This window comes from Carya illinoinensis, chromosome 13 (assembly GCF_018687715.1).
Source record: "Carya illinoinensis cultivar Pawnee chromosome 13, C.illinoinensisPawnee_v1, whole genome shotgun sequence".
NCBI classification, from domain to species: Eukaryota; Viridiplantae; Streptophyta; class Magnoliopsida; order Fagales; family Juglandaceae; genus Carya; species Carya illinoinensis.
This window is the reverse complement of record NC_056764.1, coordinates 20446088-20468832: the sequence shown is the minus strand read 5'-3', so window position 1 is coordinate 20468832 and position 22745 is coordinate 20446088. Positions and strand designations below refer to the sequence as shown.

At 37.7% G+C, this 22745-nt stretch overlaps 1 long non-coding RNA gene across 1 annotated transcript; it reads right to left on the bottom strand.

Annotated features, from left to right (window-relative positions):
* Positions 1 to 14897: 14897 nt before the first annotated feature.
* Positions 14898 to 17190, bottom strand: LOC122292749. The gene is made up of 2 exons (XR_006237004.1): positions 17153 to 17190; positions 14898 to 15003 (listed from the first exon to the last, which is right to left on the bottom strand). It is a non-coding gene; the product is annotated as an uncharacterized LOC122292749 (long non-coding RNA).
* Positions 17191 to 22745: the final 5555 nt, after the last annotated feature.

Below are 22745 nucleotides of genomic sequence, written 5' to 3'. Positions count from 1 at the left end.
TAAATAATTTTAGGCTTCATATAACGAGTTTTACTTTTTATAAATTATATATGTTTTTTCATTATTTTATAGCACACGACGTGCTACGTGTTAATGTGTGGGGTGCCATATCAGAGATTTGTTAGCATCCGAGACTATTCTTCCACATAACCCTTATAAATGCTTTAACTTAAAAATATATTCTGATCACAGGTTGAAATTCAAGTTATATGTAGGGGTGCATAACGACTGTCAAAGTTGGATTCCCCGAAATCCAACTCTGACTCCGACTTTTTTGGAGTTCAAATCTACATACATATATATATATATAAATATATATAATAAATTAGGCACAGTCTTTTCGTTTGAAGTTTTGCAATTTGAATAACACCTTTTAAAGGTGTTAAAAATTGCTCATAGAGGAGCGTTACCTTAAAAAATGTCATCCCCATTGTTGCCAAATCTCTTTACAACTTGGTATCTCAGATAGGCTTTGAATCCTATATTTTCTCTGCAGCGTTTTGTGTTGGGCATTTGTCGCAATTCTTTTTGCTGTCAATCTTTCATTTGGGAGACTTTAAGAACATGAAAATATCCACCCATTTATTTTTTGAATCCACAAACTTCAAAACAAAATTCTCAGTCTATTATACTTGAAATTTCACAAGGTCTAAAGTACAACATTTTTTTTTCTTTAGTTTGTTTTGGGGTTTCGCTATGTACAGGTTACAATCCAGAGAGGCAGGAAGCACATAGAAAATGCACAAGCGCCTCTTCAAGCTTGCAGACAACCACAAAACTAGAAAGCTCTAAAACAAAACTCTGCCATCAGCAGCCCTGATCCACCAACCCACATACAATATACATAAACCATCTCCTCTTCATGTCCTGTCCAAAAATAGGCTGCTAGCTCCAACTCCCTCGTGAAGTTCTGCTAGAATTTTTGGTGCAACTGATAGCTAATGACTGTCTTATTTCATGGCATGGAATACTCTTAGCACGAAACTCATCCAAGCTACAGAATTCTAATTCCCTGAGTAACCTATCCAATTCCTCATGTTTTTTTAATGGTTCTTTCGAGTCATGTGATAGGCCACAATGTTGGGAGAGTGGACGTGAAAGACCACAATACTGCGCCATTAGCAACAGACGTGGAGATCCACTTAGCTGCATGCCAATGATCATTTCCAGGATTATGCATATAGCGACTAACTAAGCTAACGGCCTGGGAGATATTAGGTCGTGTACACACCATGGCATACACTAAGCTTCCAACAATACTTGCATATGGGACATTCCTCATATAGGCCCGCTCTTCATCGGTTTTAGGAGACTGCAATGCACTGAGCTTGAAATATAGGGCCATAGGAGTACTCACCGGCTTCGTCTTCGAGTTGATGTTGAAGCGTTGCAGTATTCTCTTCAGATACTGCTTCTGAGTAAGGTGAACTGTACCTTTCACCATATCTCTACTGATCTCCATCCCCAGTATTCTTCGTGCTTCTCCTAGATCTTTCATTTCAAACTCATTAGTTAACTGAGTTTTTAAGTGATCTATCTCCCCTTACTTTTACATGCAATTAACATATCATCTACATATAAAAGCAAATAAATGAAAGATCCATCTACAAGTTTTTTGAAATATACACAATAATCGTATTGGCAACGAGTGTATTTAAGATCCATCATAAAGCGGTCGAAACGCTTGTACCATTGCTGAGGTGACTGCTTCAAGCCATAGAGAGACTTCTTCAGACTACATACCCAATTTTCTTTGCCAGCTTCTTTGAATCCTTCTGGTTGAGACAGATAAATCTCCTCTTCCAGATTACCATGTAAGAAAGCTGTTTTCACATCAAGCTGTGCCAACTCAAGATTATATTGTGCAACCAAAGTTAGCTATATCCGAATGGATGAATGCTTCACAACAGGAGAGAATACTTCACTGTAGTCAATTCCCTCTGATTGAGCGTAGCCCTTGGCTACCAACCTAACTTTGTATTGCACTCCATTTTTAGCATCTTGATCATCTTTCTGATTGAAGATCCACTCACAGCCAATTATCTTCTTTCCTTTCGGAAGCAGCACAAGCTCCCAACTCTGGTTTTGGTGAAGAGACTGCATCTCTTCAATCATCGCCTTTGTCCATTCAACTTATTCACTGGACTATACGGCTTCCCTGTAAGTGGTTGGGATCTCACCCCCTTCAACTGGTAATGCATATGTCACATAGTCTGCATAACGTGTCGGTACACGTTTCTCTCGTCTTGGTCTGTTGATTGCTATTGATTCAGGTTGACATGGAGGTACTGTGACTGGATTATCAATCTCATCTTGTCCATGCTTTCCCAACTTCTTTGAAGTAATAAACTCCACACTCTGCGAATCATTTGATGTTTCGCCATCACTGCTGCCTTCACTGGAATCTTTATGCTTATGTGACTTAAGCATCTCAGATTCGTTGAATGTAACATCTCTACTGATGATTACCTTTTTAGACTCTACACACCAGAGTCTATACCCTTTTACACCAGTACTAAAGCCCAAGAATTTTGCTTTCTTCGCTCTAGGATCAAGCTTACTTTCTTTAGCATGATAGTAAGCATGACATCTGAAAACGTGTAAAAAGTCAAAATTAGTAGCATGTTTACCTCTCCACATTTCAATGGGTGTCTTTCCATCATTGGCAGCTGCTGGTAGTAGGTTGATGAGGTGGCAGGCATATGTCACAGCTTCAACCCAAAATTTCTTACTGAATCCAGCATTCAGCAACATACATCGCACTTTCTCCACTATAGTACGATTCATTCGTTCTGCCACACCATTCTGCTGCGGTGTACCTCGTACCGTGAAGTGTCTGACAATTCCCTCTCTCCGGCATACTTCCATGAAGGGGTCTGAAGTGTACTCACCTCCATTATCAGATCTAAGCCGCTTGATCTTCCTGCCGGTCTAAGTCTCAACCATTTTCTTCCAATCAAGGAAGATTTTCAGCACTTCATCTTTATTCTTCATCGTATACACCCACACACGACAAGAATAATTATCAACAAAAGTTACAAACCAATGCTTACCTCCCAAAAATGCATTTTGGGTAGGTCCCCAAACATCGGAGTGCACATAGTCAAGTATTCCTTGTGTATTGTGTACTGCGGTTCCAAACTTGATCCGCCTCTGCTTCCCCAATACACAGTACTCACAAAAAGACAGTTTACCGGTCTTGGCACCTTTGAGTAAGCCTTGCTTCACTAGTGTTTGCAAAGCTTTTTCTCCTACGTGTCCCATACGCATATGCCAAAGAATGGTGGTGTCAGCATCAGTCTCATCTAGCTTCTCACAGCCTGTGGAAGCTCTTCCATCAACAGTACTTCCTTGCAAGAAGTACAAGTTTCCTCGCCTCAAGCCCTTTATTGCCACCTGAACTCCCATTAGTACTTTGAGAGTTCCATTTTCAATGGCGATTCTGAATCCCTTTGAATCCAGAGATCCCAGTGAGATGGGATTTTTCCACAAGTCCGGAACGTACCGAACTTCTGTCAGAGTCTTGACGCTGCCATCATGTAGCTTTAACCGAATGCTACCTATTCTCTGAGTCTTACAGCCACTGTCATTGCCCATAATTACTGCTCCACCCTCAATCTTTGTGAAGTCAGTAAACTAGTCCCGATTGGGACACATGTGATAGGTACATCCGGAATCCATAATCCATTCATTAGAATGATAAATGGATGATGAATTTATCAAGGAAAAATCTAAATCATCATCTCTGTCCACGATATTGGCTGTGGAGGGTTGATTCTGCTGTTGTTCCTTCCGGTTGGGACAATCCTTCCTCTAGTGTCCTCTGTTGTGACGATCCTTCCTCTAGTGTCCTCTATTGTGACAAAAGAAACACTCGTCTCTGGCGAGTTTTCTGTCGACTAATGAACCACGTGAGGTGGTCCGGGTTTTCGATTGGAAACCGTTCTTCTTTCTGGGATACCTTGACTGTGGTCTCCCTCTTGCTGTTAGTGCTTCACTTGATGTATCTTGTTGTACCTGTTTATCTTTTCTCTGGTACTCATTGCTAATTAAAGAGCTAGATACATCTTCAAAACTAATCTTTTCCTTCCCATACAATAAAGTAGTAATTAAATGCTCATATGTATCAGGCAAGGAATTCAACAGTAGTAAAGCCTTATCTTCATCTTCGATTTTAACATCCAAGTTTAACAAATCAGCAAGAATTTGGTTATAATTATTCAGATGTTTAGACATTGAAATACCTTCACGAAATTGGAATCTGAAGAGCTTCTTCTTCAAGTGCAAACGGCTCTCAATGCTCTTTTTCATGAACTTATCCTCCAATTTTTGCCAAAGTACCCTAGCATCTGTCTCTCTCATGACAAAATACTTTTGTTCTTTGATAAGGCATAATCGGATTGTACTACAAGCTTGAGTATTAAGCTTCTTCCAACCCTGATCAGTCATATCATTTGGCTTTCCCCCCAACGCAATATCAAACTCTTGTTGGATCAAAACGTCCATGACTTCACACTGCCACATGCCAAAGTTGCTTGTTCCATCGAATTTCTCAACTTCAAACTTGGCATTTGACAAAGTGGACCGACGCCCGGAGCTACTGGCATTTTCAGAGCTCCTATCTCTTCCAGATTCTTCCATTTGAATTTAGAAAATTTAGACTCAAAATTTCAAAATTCCAACCATACAGATGAGTCCGGAATGATCCAAATAGTTGGAAAGCACTATTTGATCATTGAAATCGGACTCCAAATGGCCTAGATCAAGCCCAAAACGGATCTGAAAACAGACGGTTCTGATCTGTCTGGCGCGTGGGATGCATGCGCTGAGTAGGGCGTCTGGGGGCACGTGGGAGCGTGGATTACATGCACTTCAGCAGCTGTGTGCGAGTGGGGGCGCGTGAGGCGCATGTATGACACGCGCTGAACCTGTGTAGGGCGCATGGGGGCGCGTGGGGAGCTTGTCTTTCACGCGTCTTCAACCTCTGAAGCGCGTGTGGCTCAGTCGTCTTCTTCCTGCGATGCGCGTGGGGGCGCATGAGTTACAGAAGATGCACGCGTAGATCTTCTAGGAGAGCATGTGCGCTCCTCCGACCTTAGTTTTCGATTCCGTTTGCGGCAACGGAATCGTCTCGACGCAAGGAACACCTTGGAGTTGTCAAAAATTGATTTTGAGCAACTTGAATTTTTGGACAGCTCGAACCAGAGCTCTGACACCAATTGTTGCGCCTCCGGCCTGTCAAAAAATCACACAAAATAATTTTAAAGTGGTTCAGCAAATTGCTTACGTCCACTGGAGCCTCTTTTATAGAATTTGTACGAGATTTACAAAATACTCTACAAAATTCTATTTCTCTCTCACGTCCCTCTTTGTCTCTTCACCCACTGCACCGCCCATTTTGCATCAGAGCGCAGCCCACCATTTGTAGCTATTTCAGACTTTGTATTAGAGCATGTGGGTGGCTGCAGACAATACGGTGGGTGGTGGTGGGTGAGCATGGGGTTGGTGGCTGCAAACCCAAACCCATTTCACACTTGGGGGGTTTATTCAACAAGCACGTTAAGGATCATCTCGCATGAATTGACTGGGTCATTAGCAGTTAACGAGAAGATTTCGCATACGTCGACTGGGTTGCTCGATGTTTATTTTCAGAATGCATGTTATTTCCGTTAGTCAGGTTTTCTGTTATTTCAAATGTTCGTGTTTCAGTTACTAGGTAGCACTTGTCTTTTATTTGGGCACTATGTAGGTGGCTTTCTCACCCGAAGAGAAAAACACTTTTCGTTAACATCCGTGTATTTGTTGGGACCTACCATCATGAAGCCCACGGTAGTGGTAGAATGCCCTGCCACAAACACGAACAAACCGTCAAACAGAATTTCGTAAAGCCACTGCTCAATAGAGCTTCATAAAGCCAGGCTGATAAAACAGAATTTCAAGTAGATCGTCACGAGCTTACTCAATTTTTTGTACAACGAGGAAGTGGCTGAATTTGCAGTTGTTGTATGGAGTATATGTGAAAAGAGGAATGAATTTATTTTTAGCAAGAAAAAGATAAGGCTGCAAGCACAACTGCTATTATAAGTATATGGGAAGCTCCTCCAGAGGATATTTACAACATAAAATTGGGATGCTGATATCTACAAGAGTCTGTGCAAGGTGAGACTATGAGTTGTTATCCGTGACTGGGAGAGAAGGGTTCCAGCAACCACGATAATAAATAGCCATCTGGATCCTGCCTATCTCCTTGTTGAAACATATGCAGCTCTACAAGCAACGAGATTTTCCAATGATCTGGGATTTCTCTTTTACCCTTTGCGTTTCGTACGCTTGAATGCTTATCTTTTTATCTTTTCGTTTTCATTATCTAATACCTTTTAATTCAAGACTTATCCTTCTTTCTTCACTACTTCTATTCTAAATAGAAGTCTATTTGCACACCTCAATCTCATATTAGGGGCTTATAAATAGCATTCACGTCCTCTGCTTTTGGACCTCACCTCTTCTTCTCTCCTCTGCACCCAGCCCCACCCCACAACCTCTTCCAACCTTCTTTGGAATCCGAAACAGAAATAAAAGGTTCTCTCTCTCTTTTTCCGTCGTCCAAGATCATGATCCTCAGGTACACTTCAATTCTTTTATCTTTGTTCCTCGATCTGTGCCTTGACACTACCAGTTCAGAAATTAGTACTAGATATCGTCTATTTTATGTTTTCTTCGCAAGGTTCTTTCTTGGTAAAATGTCATTTTTTTGGTTGATAATCCAAGTACTGCTTCGCGATCACCCACGATAATTGATAATTCACAGCTCTTAAAACAGAGCTCTACTGCTCTTTGAATTTCCTCACTCACATACTTTGGATTATATATGCCTGCATGCATCGCGCGACTCTTGATCCTATATCACACCCTCCACACCTTTGAGTCTCTGGTACTTATGTATATGTTTATTGGCCTTTTCAAACAACATTGTTTTAATGTGATGTTACCGGCGAAGTTTTCTCAAAAGAGATCGATGCATGTATATATATATGGAGAGAGAGAGAGAGAGAGCTTTTAGAGATGATGGCATTGCAACAGCAGGCGAGATGCAGGAATGTCTCCTTCATTTCGAGTCAAGCCAGGAGCTAGCTAGCTAGCTAATGGTCTGGTGCCGGGAGTTGTTAGCGGCCTTCTGGCACTGCAAAATTAGCAGCCATGCATGCAACCTCGAAGAACAGGCTGGTTTTTATGAATTTCTTCTCACCATTAACATGGTGCAGACGAAAATACTTGAGACGATGCATGAAAGATATTTCTTCTTAGTTCTCACGTCCTCTACTTTTGGACTTCACCTCTTCTTCTCTCCTCTGCACCCAGCCTCATCCCACAACCTCTTCCAACCTTCTTTGGAATCCGAAACAGAAATAAAAGGGATAAACGGGCCTTTTCTTGCCATTTCTCTCTTCTTATTTGGGATTTTATTTTTCAGAGACATTTTCCATCGTCCAAGATCATGATCCTCAGGTACTGTAAAATTCTTTAATCTTTGTTCCTCGATCCGTGCCTTGACAATCCCCGTTTTCAGAAATTAGTACCAGATCTGGTCTATTTTATGTTTTCTGCACAAGGTTCTTTCTTGGTAAAATGTCATTTATTTTTTGTTCTGTTAGGCACCGTTCGTTTGTCCAGAAAAGAAATGATGAAAGGATCCGGATTCCGGATTGTATTTATTTTTTTTTTATAAATTATTTGGTGAATGTCTTTAAAATGGTTAAGAAATTAAAAAAGTGTGTGGAAAGAAAACTGCACGTCTCGACAAGAACGTAGACGAAGGTCTCAAAAGAAAATAGAAGAAGCTAGTGCAGTCCGAATGGATTTTTTTTTTTCTTTTTTTATTTTAAAAACCAAAACTTATTGGGTTTCGCCTAGATTTATATATATATGTGTATCTTTCTTGCATTTTCTCGGGATCCGAACAGCTAGAAAGTTTTCTTTTTTTTAAAAAAAAAATGGTTTCAGTGCATCTAATATTTATTTACCTTTGTAGCAATTTTTTAATATTTTCTTGGACTGAGCTTTTAGAAACTTCTTGGGACCGAAAATAAATATTTAGTACATTTCGTATACGCTAGTTTTGTCTTTTATGGTAATTTTAGTGATTCTTGCACATATTTATTTGGGTTTGAAAATTATGGAGTAAACTACAGATTAAAGAAGAGTTTTAGGGAAAGGGGTGTGGGTATCGTGATGGAATATGTGCAATATGTTTAAATAAGGTAATGCTTCAAGATATGACTCTTAAAGATTGCGATCATGCTTACTGGTTTGTGTTGTTAATCTATTTATCTGGCTGCTTTTATTATATTGGAAATTGTCTCATGCCGATGCTAATATTTTGCATACCTTTGAAATTATGGTCATAGTTGTTAGCCTTCATGTATGAGATGTCGGATAGTTCCTACAATGGTATGTGGCCTGTGTTTAATCTAAATATAGTATTGGTGCCTATTATGCCGCAGCTCATAGATCTTGATTGGTTTGAGTTCTACGTCAAGTCTCATAAGTGCTGATAATATCTCAATTGAACAATTAGAGGCTTTGAAATTATAACGGCAATCATGAATGTTAATCGTTCACTCATAGGAGTTTTGGTTGCTTGATTTTTGATATATTTTCTTATTGTTTAGTATGTAAAAATGATTTAAATACGATTTTTTTGGGCTAAGGGGGAAGCTTGATTTTCTGGTGTATTTTCTATTGGACTGTTATGAATTACTAATTCATGTTGAAACATCTATTTGCATGCCCTTTTTCTATAGCCCCAACACACAACTGAAGTGAGTCTCACACAATGATAAGAAAATGATAGGTGTTTTAACTTTTTTATTACTATAATGGGTCCCACAATAATTGGCATAAAAGCTTGTATGCAACAAATAATTAGTGAAGCATCTTGAATGACAGCATCAACGATTACATGTTTGAGGAGAGTGTCTGCTACTTCTTAGAGCCAATTGGTTTAAACCTTTGATTTTGGAGGACCAAGCAGACTTTTATGATGATACTAAAGATTATTATCCATAGGAAGAGGAAGAAGACGATCTAGATGAAGTTTACTTGAATAGTTTAGCAAGTGTTGTATTGGGAATCGAAAGTGGGGTGATCATGGTTATGTCAAGTCAGGACGCCTAGAAGCAAAGCTAGTCTATCAACCAAATTTTCAGGACTCTGGTACAGGTTCATCCCAAGAACCTTAGGAGCGTGTGAAAAGTGCAACCGGCCAAGGGGCAAAATGGGGACTCAAACAAGAAGCAACTGATAAATATGCTAAAGAAAGCAACAACAACATTTGGTGAGTTTGGGCCGAACTTAAGGCCATTTCTGTAAGTACCTAAGTTGGGTCTCAAACTTGATTGTAGAACCCATTGCCATAACAACTACATAAACTTAAGTACCTAAGTACCTCTGTTTAAGGCCCAACTTAGGCACTTGCAAGAAAGGACTCACGTTCGACCCAACCTTAGCAGATGTTGCTGGTGCTTTCTTGTAGTAGGTTTATCAGCAGCTTCATATTTGAGTTCCCTTTTTGCCCGTCGCCCAGTTGCACTTTTTGTAGCCTCCAAAGGTTCTCAGGATGAACCAGCACCAGTGTCATGGAAATTTGGTTGATAGACTAGCCTTGCTTCTTGGCGTCCTGACCTGACATAACCATTATCTCCCCCCACCTTTGATTCCCGATGATTTGCTGAACTGCTAAAGTAAACTTCATCTAGATTGTCTTCCTCATCTTCATATGGATAATAATCTTCAGCATCATCATAAATGTCTTCCTGGTCCTCCAAAATCAAAGGTTTAAACCAATTGGCTCTAAGAAGTAGGCAAACACTCTCTTCAAACATGTAATCGTTGATGTTGTCATTTAATATGCTTCACTAATTATTTGTTACTTACAAGCCTTATGCCAATTATTGTGGGACCTGTTATAGCAATAAAAATTTAAAACACCAATCATTTCTTTTTTCTAATCATTGTGGGAGACTCGCTTGAGTTGTGTGTTGGGGCTGTAAAAAAAGGGCATGCAAATAGATGCTTTCTACATGAACTAGTAATTCATAATAGTCCAATAGAAAATATACAAGAAAATTAATTAAGCTTTGGCCCCCTCGCCCAAAAAAATCATATTTAAATTATTTTTACCTACTCAACAATTTTCAAGGGTGAAATGGCCAATTAAGAGCATGAAGTTCTCCAAATGGAAAACTTAGATTCATTTTCAAGGTCTCATCCTATAAACTCAAATGGATGTTTACAGAGAGATGATGCCAACCCAGAGAGATAATCCCCACCCCCCAACTAAATTGTAGCATTTTCCTCAATGTGTGCAGGAGAAGTAAGAGATGTAACCTGAGGAGTAGAACTTATCACTGAAAAAATAAAATGGATAATGCCTTCAATGCCAACTGGTTGATGAAGCCAGAATCTTGCAAGAAATAACTCAAAAATAAAGAGTAACAAAAATAGAGAAATAGGGGAAGGAAAAAAAAAAAACAAAGAAACAACTAAACAAAGGATGAAAGGTGCAGTTGGCATATGAGCTTGGTCAGTTGATAGTTGCTTCCTGTAATGGGATGGATGAAATTTCTGGTGCATAAGTTCCTAAGAATGGTTTTAGTCTTTGAGCATTCACCTTGAAAGTATTACCATTTTGAGGGTTTGTTATTTCTATGGCACCATGAGGAGAAATTGATTTCACTAAGTATGGTCCACTCCACCGAGATCTTAATTTTCTAGGATGAAGCCTAGAGCTGTAGAGTAAAACTTGTTGGTTAGGTTCAAAATTTTTTCTAAGAATGCTCCTATCATGTAAGACTTTCAAGTGTTCCTTGTCTAGCTTAGAATTCTCATAGGCATCCCTCCTAAGTTCCTCTAACTTAGACAATTGGAGTCTTCTCAAGGAACCAATCTTTTCCATATCAAAGTTGAACTTCTTCACTGCTCAGTAAGCCTTGTGCTCAAGTTCCACAAGAAGATGGGATGCCTTGCCATAAACCAGTCTGTATGGAGACATACCAAGTATAGTTTTATAAGCAGTCCTGTATGCCCACAAGGCATCAACCAACCTCAGAGACCAATCTTTTCTTGAGGGATTAACAGTTTTTTCTAGAATGTGCTTGATTTCCCTATTAGCTAATTCCACTTGGCCATTGGTTTGTGGGTGATAAGGAGTGGACACATTATGCTGGATCCCATACTTTTTAAAAAGTGATTCTAGTTATCTGTTATAGAAATGTGTTCCATTATCATTGATAATGGACCGGGGCATACCAAATCTGGACACTATGTTGTCTTTTAAGAATTTAAACACCACTTGGTGATCATTCTTTTTACAAGGAATGACTTCCACCCATTTGGAGACATAGTCAATAGCCACTAAGATATAAATATACCCAAAAGAAGTGGGAAAGGGGCCCATGAAGTCTAGACCCCAGCAGTCAAAGATTCCCAAAACTAGAATAGGGTGCAGGGGCATCATGTTTCTCCTAGTTTTTGACATGGCTCGCATTTTTTGCAAAATTCTAAGGCATCTTTAAATAAATGAGGCCAATACAAACCAGATTGTAGGATTTTAGCCATTGTTTTCTTTGTAGAAAAGTGGCCCCCACAAGCCCCATCGTGACAAGCAGACACGATAGCAACAATCTCATTGTTAGGGACACACTTATGGATTATTTGATCAGAACATTATTTGAACAGGTAAGTGTCGTCATAGAAGAAATATTTTACCACAACTTTGAACCTTTTTAGATCCCGAGGGTTCCAATGTGGAGGTGTTTTCCCTGTCACCAAGAAATTAACAGTGTCAGCCTACTGTGATGCTCCCAAGTTCTGTTTGGGATCAGATAGATATTTGAAACGTTGAGACATGCAACACAAGATTACCTGTCCCCGTTTATGACATATAAGATACAATTTTCCTAACATGAATCTAACATTATGCAATATTCACAGTAGATAAATTTTTTTCTTTAGCAATACTATGCACCAAACTGAAAATATCTCAAATGCTTAAAACATACTTCATACATAAAGACCCATTGAACAACTAGGATCACAACACTAGTCAAAAAATGGTTATGATTCAAAAAAGTATTGGAGATGCAACTCCATAGTACAAGTAATAATTTACGTTAACTACAATATTAACATTGACGTCGTATCATCGCTCAGTCAATTGTGTCTAGTTGGTCAACTCCCAATTCTTCTTCAGGTCCTGCAACAAGATCTACCATTCGGGACGAATGGTAGTTGGGACTACCACAGTGAGATTTGATTACAAATCTCAGTAAGTTAACAAAAAACATCAACACAGGTTAATGATGCATGCATGACAGTAAAAGTATGAATGCATAATCAAATTTATAAGCAATCAAAGCATAACTTGACGTACAACATAGCATAACTAACATAACTTAAATTTAAACATGAACTAATCTTGACTTGACATGAACTTGATCTGAAACTTGACTTAATATGAACTTGCTCTGAAACTTGACTTAACATTAACTTGCTCTGAAACTTAACTTGACATAAACTTGATCTGAAACTTATTCTTTAACTACTTAAATGCATACTCCATAGTTGTTGTAGCCCCATATATCCTACGTGTCACAATTGCTGTGTCTTACGTAGTGTATGCATCACAATTGCTGTGACCCCATATTTCGTGTGCCACAGTTGTTATTGACCCCACGAAACTAAATGTGGCTCCATCGGCGTTAGTGCTTGGTGCGCTCCAGTGACCAGCTAGTTAGGTCTTCGCCCGCTACCTATTGACAGTATTTGGTCAACTCACGGGATTTCAAACCTATTTAAACACTCTAGCATGAACAAAAGAGTTTCACTCGGATATTACCCCATCCTAGCACTTAGGGTCGTGATTGACATGAATAACTTGACTTGACTGTTCTCGGAATACACACACTGTACTCAAGACGAGATGTGACTTGAATACGAAAGGACATAAACCCTGATGTAACATAACGTGACTTGAACATAACTCGAAATACATGACTAGCTTGATATAGAACATTTCGTAACATGACATAAACATGTAACACACAATATTTCATAATACGGTATCACATGTAATGGAAAACACACATAACATGACATGACATACATGTAATAGATGACATATTTAACATGATGTACTTGCAATGTATACTAATAAGTGACAGAATATATTGTGTAATAGATGAAAAGTCATGACAAATAAATTCTGTGTAAGAGACAAATATGTGATAATTTGGCATGGCATGGTATATATGATAACACACATACATACATTGTAGTTCATTTACTTTGCACACATGCACAGTAAAGTATTCGTAAGTTAAAATATGAAAGAGGATTAGGCTGAAGTGAGGGTTGAGTGTTAGCCTTTCTTACCCAATAAAATCCACAAAAATCAGCTTAAGATATTTTCTGAAGGTGGAGTGTAGACTTGGAAGAATGAGATGGCTCTTTGACTTTTCCCTTCTAGAATCTTCTAGACCCTCTTGAAGACATCTGATTAGCCATGTAGGGGATGAAATTACTTGGCCAAAATAATGCTAAGGTGCCCAATTTCATGGGCCTTAGTGGGCCTAAACTGAATGGGCCTCAATTTGGAGTTTTAAGAGGGTTTGGGTTGCTATCAAGCCCAAATCTAATTTCTCTTGATTCAAGTGTCTAATACTATTCATCATGTGTGGCTAAGATCTTTTCATGTGTCCAATTAAAACTTCTCTAACTTAATTTAGACATTTCACAGTGTGATTTTGAAACTATTGCACTTGGTGCGTTTATCAATGTTACTATTCTCTCCGAAAAAGTGCATGATAAACTTGGTATCAAAAAATCCTAAATATTCATATGAAGTTACAGTGAAAATCCTTTGCTAAAATTCAGCCCCGAAGTGCCCCTAAAAATAAATTCACAGTTTCAAATAGGCGTTTCGTCCAAAAATATGAAAATGAGTTATTATACTATAAAATCTTAAATAATCCACCGAGTCTAATTGTACAAACCATAACACATTCTGACACTTCTAACTACCTCCAATAATTAAAAGCACACTTCTAGTACCATAGTAAGTGGTAACACTAACTATGTGGTTAGACTAAAACCTATACGATTGATAAATTCTTGAAAACTTATGGGGTCTCCACGAGGTTCCTAGAACCAATAGAAATTCCACAATTGAATTTCTACCAGGCTGTACAATCTCCCCTCCTAAAAAAAAAAAATTCATCCTCGAAATTGACGCAAGTAAGAAATAAGAAGTCAAGGAAGAGGTGTTGCTTATCAACTTACTATCCATCACGTATATATCCACGTTTGAGATTATGTCATTTCTTAACTCTCTCATTTTAATCAACAATTATTCTCAGAATCAAAACGATTCTCCAAATATGTGGAATAATATTCATCAAACCTAAATATCCTTCCTCCAATCACTTAAAAGTATTATATATCTACATTGTATGAATAATAATATTTCTAATGAGAATTCTTACTCTTACCTAGGCCTGCAACCCGTGAAGCAAAGCCGGTTTCTCTGCATGTCGGATCCGACCCGGTTACCCAAAGCGAGCCAACCCGACCTGTACTGTCCGTACATGCCGGGTTGTGCGGACGGATCTTTTTTTTTTTTCTTTTTTTTCTTTTTTCCTGGTTTTGTTTTAACGAAATTCTGCAATTGTGCACCCGCTTTGGTTTGTTTTCCATACAAATAAATATCATTTCATTACTATGGAGTGAGCAAAACACCAGTACAAAACTATCAAGAGAAAAACTGTAAAATAAAAATCTTTTTCTATACAATTGCTGTTAAAACCATTAAAACCAATTCCATAATTTGTTGAGAAGGCAGCAACAAAATTTCCTTGCATCACATATAATTCAAAAACCTCCACTCATCCTTGGGTTTCCAAAGCTACTACTTACATTCCATTTTAATCCACCATTTTGCAAGTGAATCTACAAATCCAATATCAAAGGTTTAGAAACTAATATTAGGGAAAATCAAATCAGAATTTTTAATTCATGCAAATCATATAAAAATGAGTGAAAATGAAAATCATACCATTCATGCATACTATAAGCCTTGAGTTACTCCTCAATCTCATCATCATAAGCAAAGCTTGATTTTGGACCAAATTCTAAAAAAACACATGATGATTATTAAAATGATTATTTTGGATGCTCATTGCAAAGCCTATCTATATGCTGGCATCAACATCAGCGGCACCAATGGAGAAGGCCAAGTAAAAATACTTTCTGGTTTTGTTTTCGTTTTTAATGAGATTCTGTTGTTTTGGTCTAATACAATCTATTGGCTTCCATTGAATGTTATGTTTTGAGTTTAGGTTTCCAATATTGAGTTTAGATTGTTTCTGAGTCTCTCTTTGTGGGGATTATTTTTTCATTCTTATAATTTTGTTTGTGTATTAACTTTATTGGAGCATTGTATTTCCAGGGTGACTGGAATGGGGCTGGTGCTCATGCTAACTATAGGTATCATGTGAATGTGATATATTAGTAGGTATTTTTCTTAAACATTTTCCTGAGTATAGTATGGCTTGAAGGTAATTCCTCGTAGTTGTGCAAAATTCCCTTTGTAGTTGTGTACATAGCTATGGCATTGCCTCTTGTTTGGCTTCTGGTGAATTTAGCAGCAAGTCCATGAGACACTGATTGAGGGTACGAAGCCACCAATAAAAAGGCCATTGAAAAGCTAGGGTTGAGGCACAAGGAACACATTGCAACTTATGAGGAAGGAAACGAGCACCGTCTCACTGGAAAGGACAAGACTGCAGACATCAACAACTTCATTTGGGTAAGGATTTCTAATCCATATGTGTCTAATGGAACAATAAAAAGATGAGTAGGAGGAGGGGCTTATTATGTTTTGATTTGTGATTCATATACCTCTATTCAGAAAATTCTTCTGAAGTAACAAGAAAGTCATGAATAATGACTAAGAGAAGACGGAGGAGAGGAGAGAAACAAAAAGATTTTGAACACTGAGTGAGAAAAGACAGGAGAGGACACAGTATGGAAAGGATTTCAGTGCCATTGAACCAGCTTCTAATAGATTTTAAAAAACTGGTATCTTTTGGGGCAGTTTCCTTAATTTAATTCCATGCATTTTATCTGATTAATTGATAGGGAGTAGCAAGCAATGGAGCCACCATTATAGTTGGTAGAGAGACAGAGAAAGTTGGCAAAGATTATTTTGAGGACAGAAGGTCAGGTTCTAACATGGATCCATATGTGGTCACCTCGATGATAGCTGAGTCCACCTTCCTCTGGCATCCATGAGAAGATTACTCAACCATTTCCCTGTGGTCTATCATTATAATTATCCCCATTTCTTCCATTGCTATCTTACATAGTTTCAGCATTTATTTAGCCGTGGCCCCCTGACTTTCAAGATTATGTTCATAAAGACTAGGATTCTGGGAACAAAACATCAAAATGATTGAATTTTTTAGTTTTTGTTATTAAAAAAAAACTGATAAATTGCACTTTTATCCAATTTTGGACCTTAAGATGAATGAAAAATAAGTGAAAATAGGTTGCTTGACATAATCCTGACCCTTGCAAAGTGTAGAGCGCCTATCAATTAAAGGTTGAAGAAGATATTTTCCCATACAAAATGAAGGTGGAAAGGGTAGATTTGTGTTTTGTAGTTTGTTCACCTGAGTATCTAAGAAAGAAAGAACATCAAAGTTAAAATTTGTAGTAAATGGGTTCCATCATACATACTGCCAAATGCAGGTGAACAAGTATATCCTTTCTTTCGATGAAATACTATTCTCTTTTACTCGTGTCTGCCAAACTAGAATATAGAAATATAGGCAATCATAAAACCAATCTTTTAAGACGCATGCTATAATTACTGCTTGAAATATTAGAAGAAACCCGATATATGATCAAATGGATGAAACATGCAACACTGATCAGAAAGGAAAATAAAACTAACAATCTTTCCAAAAACAATAATCAGAAACGAAGCTCTACAAGCCCTGAGGATAATCTTTTAATTGCCAACAGAGAGAGGAAGGATCCAGGGCACAAAATCCTCATTCAATTCGGGGGAAATGCGTTTAATAGAGGGACTTACTAGTTTGGACGGCGAAGACGAACGGCGAAGTCGACCGGCGAAGACGAACGGCGTGGTGCACTGGAGGCTAGGATTTGTATAACCAGAGGAAGGGTTCAAACGAAGACAGCGGATCCATCGGCTTCGACCGATGTTAGCATATCTCAACCCATAAGAGAGTTGGATCCAAATAACCCGACAAATGTCGGGTGGGCTCACTTCGGTTGCTGCAGACGGACCGGCCCAAGACATTTTTTGCACACCCCTACTCTTACCACAAGGGTAACAATTCAGATTCCGAGCTGAATTCTCATACGCTACCACAATCACTAAAAACAAGCACTCATTTGAATCAAAAAGTGTACAATTTACCAATCCTAATGACTTGACATACTCCAAAATAACAATAATGCAATACTACCATCAATTGCAGTCAAATCAACCTTAACTATGTTTAACCACACATAGGTCCTAGTAAAATACCAGTGATGATGCCAGCTCCTACAATTCCGAGGGTGCCAGCATCTATGTCTCTCGAAGTGACAGCATATACTCTAATGGGGTATGTGCACTTGCTGTAGTTGTTGATGTCTAAGTACATTGGTCAGCAAATATACCACCTCAGTTAATCCTCCATCCATCGGGGAATTCTGATCCTCTTGATTGTTATTTCTCTTAGGATTCCGAGGTATTCTACCATGAGTCATGTGTCCCTTCTTGAAACACACGAGTACATGTATTAAAACAAGAAACTACCTCTCATACCTTATGAAGGTCAAGCCCAATGACGACTAAAATTTCAAGCCTAATATTTGGTGCATATCCTAAGGACATGTGGATTTATAACCAAGAGACGTATTGCTCTATTACCACCTTGTGACGCTCCCAAATTCCGTTTGGGATAAAACGGACATTTGAAGCGTCGAGACATGCAACACAAGGTTACCTGTCCCCATTCATGACATATAAGATGCAATTTTCCTAACATGCATCTAACATTATGCAATATTCACAGCGAATAAATTTTTTTTTCTTTAGCAATACTATGCACCAAACTGAAAATATCCCAAATGCTTAAAAACATACTTCATACATAAAGACCCATTGAACAACTAAGATCACAACACTAGTCAAAAAATGGTTATGATCCAAAAAAGGACTGGAGATGCAACTCCATAAAACAAGTAGTAATTTACGTTAAATACTATATTAACATTGATGTCTCACCGTCGCTCAGTCAACTGTGTCTAGTTGGTCAACTCCCGATTTTCCTTCAGGTCCTATAACAAGATCTACTATTCGGGGGGAATGACAGTTGGGACTACCACAGTGAGATTTGATTACAAATGTTAGTAAGTTAACAAAAAACCTCAACACAGGCTAATGATGCATGCATGACAGTAAAAGTATGAATGCATAATCGAATTTATAAGCAATCAAAGCATAACTTGACGTACAATATAGCATAACTAACATAACTTAAATTGAAACGTGAACTGAACTTGACTTGACATGAAGTTGATCTGAAACTTGACTTAACATGAACTTGCTCTGAAACTTGACTCAACATGAACTTGCTCTGAAACTTGACTTAACATGAACTTCCTTATAAACTTATTCTTTAACTGCTTAAATATATACTACACAGTTGTTGTGGCCCCATGTATTCTACGTGTCACAATTCATGTGTCTCACGTAGTGTATGCATCACAATTGTTGTGACCCTATACTTAGTGTGCCACAGTTGTTGTGGACCCCACGAAACTGAATGTGGCTCCATCGGCATTAGTGCCTGGTGCACTCCAGTGAACAGCTAGTTAGGTCTCTGCCCGCTACATGTTAACAGTATTTCATCAACTCAAGGAATTTCACACCTATTTAAACACTCCAGCATGAACAAAGGAGTTTCAGTAGGATATTACTCCATCCTAGCACTTAGAGTCGTGATTGACATGAATAACTTAACTTGATTGTTCTTGAAATACATACACTGTACTCAAGACGAGACGTGACTTGAATACGAAAGGACATAAATCCTGATGTAACATAACGTGGCTTGAACATAACTCGAAAGACATGACTAAGTTGATATAGAACATTTCGTAACATGACATAAATATGTAACACACAATATTTCATAACATGGTATCACATGTAACGAAAAACACACTTAACATGACATACTTGTAACAGGGAACATAACATTACATATATATAATAGATTGCATATTTAACAAGATGTACTTGCAATGTATGCTAATAAGTGACAGAATATATTGTGTAATAGATGAAAACTCATGACAGAATATGTGATAACATGGCATGGTATGGCATATATGATAACACACATACATAAAATGTAGTTCCTTTACTTTGCACGCATGCACAGTAAACCGTTAATAAGTAAAAAGCTAACTTAGCTCAATCTCTGCGTTTCTTATGAAAGCTCAAGCGCGATCTCGAGGAACTGTAGTTAGTGATTCTAAAAGTTAGAACTAAATCACTAATAATTTGAAATATGGAAAAATACTAAGTTAAGAGTAAAATTTCCATTTTACCCTCTACATGTGGAAAAATGACCATTTTACCCCTAACTTAAGGGTTTTGCATGCTAACTCCAAAAGTCACCAAAATTTACATGCCTCATGTAAATTTTATCCTAAACTTAAATATCAATTTAGAAAAAATTTAAAACTAATCACAACTATTAAAACTCCATAGGGTCGAAATTCCCATATACTATTTCCATTAATTTTTGTTTCTAACTTGTTTTCATCAACCTTTTGATCTATGACTTATAAATATATGATCTTCAAACCAAACGATCACATGATTTAAAAAGATGTCCTAAAATATATATAAGCTTCTAATTCAAGATCACATGGCTAAACATTAACCAAAACATAAATTAAGCCAAGAACATCCACACTTTGGCCTATCCAAATATCTCTTTGCAAAATATTTCATATCTTTGAAACTAACATCAAATATCTCTAAAATAATTTTTTGACATGTATATAAGAGGCTTAGGATCCTCCACTAAAATTATCAAAGCCATTGGAATAGGTTTAAACCACCAAAGATTTAAATTTTCTCAAAACAGAAACTATTTTTCCTCTTCCAGTTTCAAAGTTTCTAGATCTAAGAAAATATTTCATCAAAACCTTTAATAATGCAACAAATCCTCAACAAATAATCAGATACACATGTTAAAAATACTTCATAAAAATTTCAGACCAATATCTATCCATTAGCTTGGTCAAAACCTCCAAAAAACAACATATTCTCCAGTCTATCGCCCAAAATGACCTTTGTAGAGTTTAAACAATATTTGACTGACCAAATGATCTTCCAATGGAACAAATAAGCTATCCTCATAACCTAGACTCAAAAAGGAACAAATTTTATGAAGTAAAATTTATTATAAAACACTTACAAAAGCTTCAAAATGGGTGTGCAAAAGAATACCTAAAAGCTGTCCGAGAGAATGTTTGGTGTTATTTCAATGAAAAGTGTAAAGGAAGATGATTTCGTGTGGAGTGGGCTGGAGATATTTTTGCAAAAGATATGGAAGAGGATGAGGCTAAATTGAGGGTTGAGTATTGGCCTTTCTTACCCAATAAAATCTACAAAAATCAGCTCAAGTTATTTTCTAAAGGTAGAGTGTAGACTTGGAAGAGTGAGATGGCTCTTTGAATTTTCCCATCTAGAACCTTCTAGACCCTCTTGAAGAATTCTGATTAGCCATGTGGGGGATGAAATTACTTGGCCAAAATCAGTGCTAAGGTGCCCAATTACGTGGGCCTAAACCGAATGGGCCTCAATTTGGGGTTTTAAGAGGGTTTGGGTTGCTATCAAACCTAAATCTAATTTCTCTTGATCCAAGTGTCTAATACTATTCATCATGCGTGGCTAAGATCTTTCCATGTGTCTAATTAAAACTTTTCTAACTTAGTTTGTACATTCCACATTGTGATTTTGAAACTATTGCACTTGATGCGCTTATCAATGTCATTATTCACTCCAAAAAAGTGCATGATAAACTTGGTATAAAAAAATTTTAAATATTTATATGAAGCTACAATGAAAATCCTTTACTAAAATTCAGCACCGAAGTGCCCCTAAAAATAGATTCACAGTTTCAAATAGGCATTTCGTCCGAAAATAAAAAAATGAGTCATTGTACCATAAAATCTTAAATAATCCACCGAGTCTAATGGTACTAAACATAGCAAATTCTAACACTGTAACTATCTCCAATAATTAAAAACACACTTCTAGTACCATAGCATGTGATAACACTAACTATGTGGTTAGACTAAAACCTATACGATTAATAGATTCGTGTAAACTTATGAGGTCTTCAAGAGGTTCCTAAAGCCAATAGAAATTTCACAATTAAATTTCTAGTGGGCTATTACAATAATGAACTTCTTGAATCAGAAAAAATTACTTCTAGCCTCAACATGGTAAATGTGGCCATGTTTCACATATTTCGCTCGGAAAAACTTGGTCCATAAATTTTCAACTGTAAAAAATCTCCATGCAAGTTTCATGTGATGGGACCTCTGCACTTCATGGAAGTTTATCATGCCAAGTCCCCCTTCCTTGTAAGGTTTGCATATTCAATCCCAAGCAAACAATTTCATCCTCGGTTTTCCATTCAATTCTCCCCAAAAAAATGTAGAAATCAAAGAGTTGAGTCTTTTGAAAACCTTCATAGGCACATTTAACAACCAAATGGTGTGTAGCCATACATGATAAAACATGTTTCATGAGCGTAAGCCTACCACCTTGAGATAGTAAATGCAATTTCTAGCAAGCTACTTTTTTTCGAATCTTCTCAACAAGTGATTCCAAGTCTCTTGATGTAAGAAGTCCTTCAACTAGAGGGACCCCCAAGTAGGTGACCGGGAAGTTTCCTTCCACCAAACCAGTTGATCTCATGAGATTACGACACTGCGTAGTAGTAAAGGTCTTTGAGAAAAAGAAAGCCGATTTTTCCTTATTGATTAATAGCCTAGACCACTTTTCATATACCTTTAAGGTTTTTATAAGCCTATGAACCAAGCGCTTGCCACCATTCACAAAAACCAAAAGATCATTCGCATACAGTAAATGTGTGACAAGAGGTGCACCCACAGGATGAGAAAAACATCCAAATCAGCCTTCTTCAAAAATCTTGACAACACCTCCTCCATAATAATAAATGAATATGGAGATAGGGGATCACCTTATCTTAGACCCCGAGTCAGTTGGAAGAAACCCTCGAAAGTCCCATTCATCATAATGGAGGACCAAGGGGACTGAACACACTCCCTTACGAGATTACAAACTTGATTAGAAAAGCCAAAAGATGTTAACACATCTGATAAAAATTGCCAATTTATGTGATCATAGGCTTTGGCCATATCAATCTTCACCATAATGTTGCCACCCTTTGCTTTCTTATTTAGAGAGTGAACCAATTCCTAAGCCAAAGTGATGTTTTCAAAGATGCTGCAACCCGGAATAAACGCTCCTTCTTCCTAAGAAATCAACTGAGATAAATAAGGTGTTATCCTTTGCACGAGAACCTTAGAAAAAAATCTTATACGCAACTAAACAAAGGCTG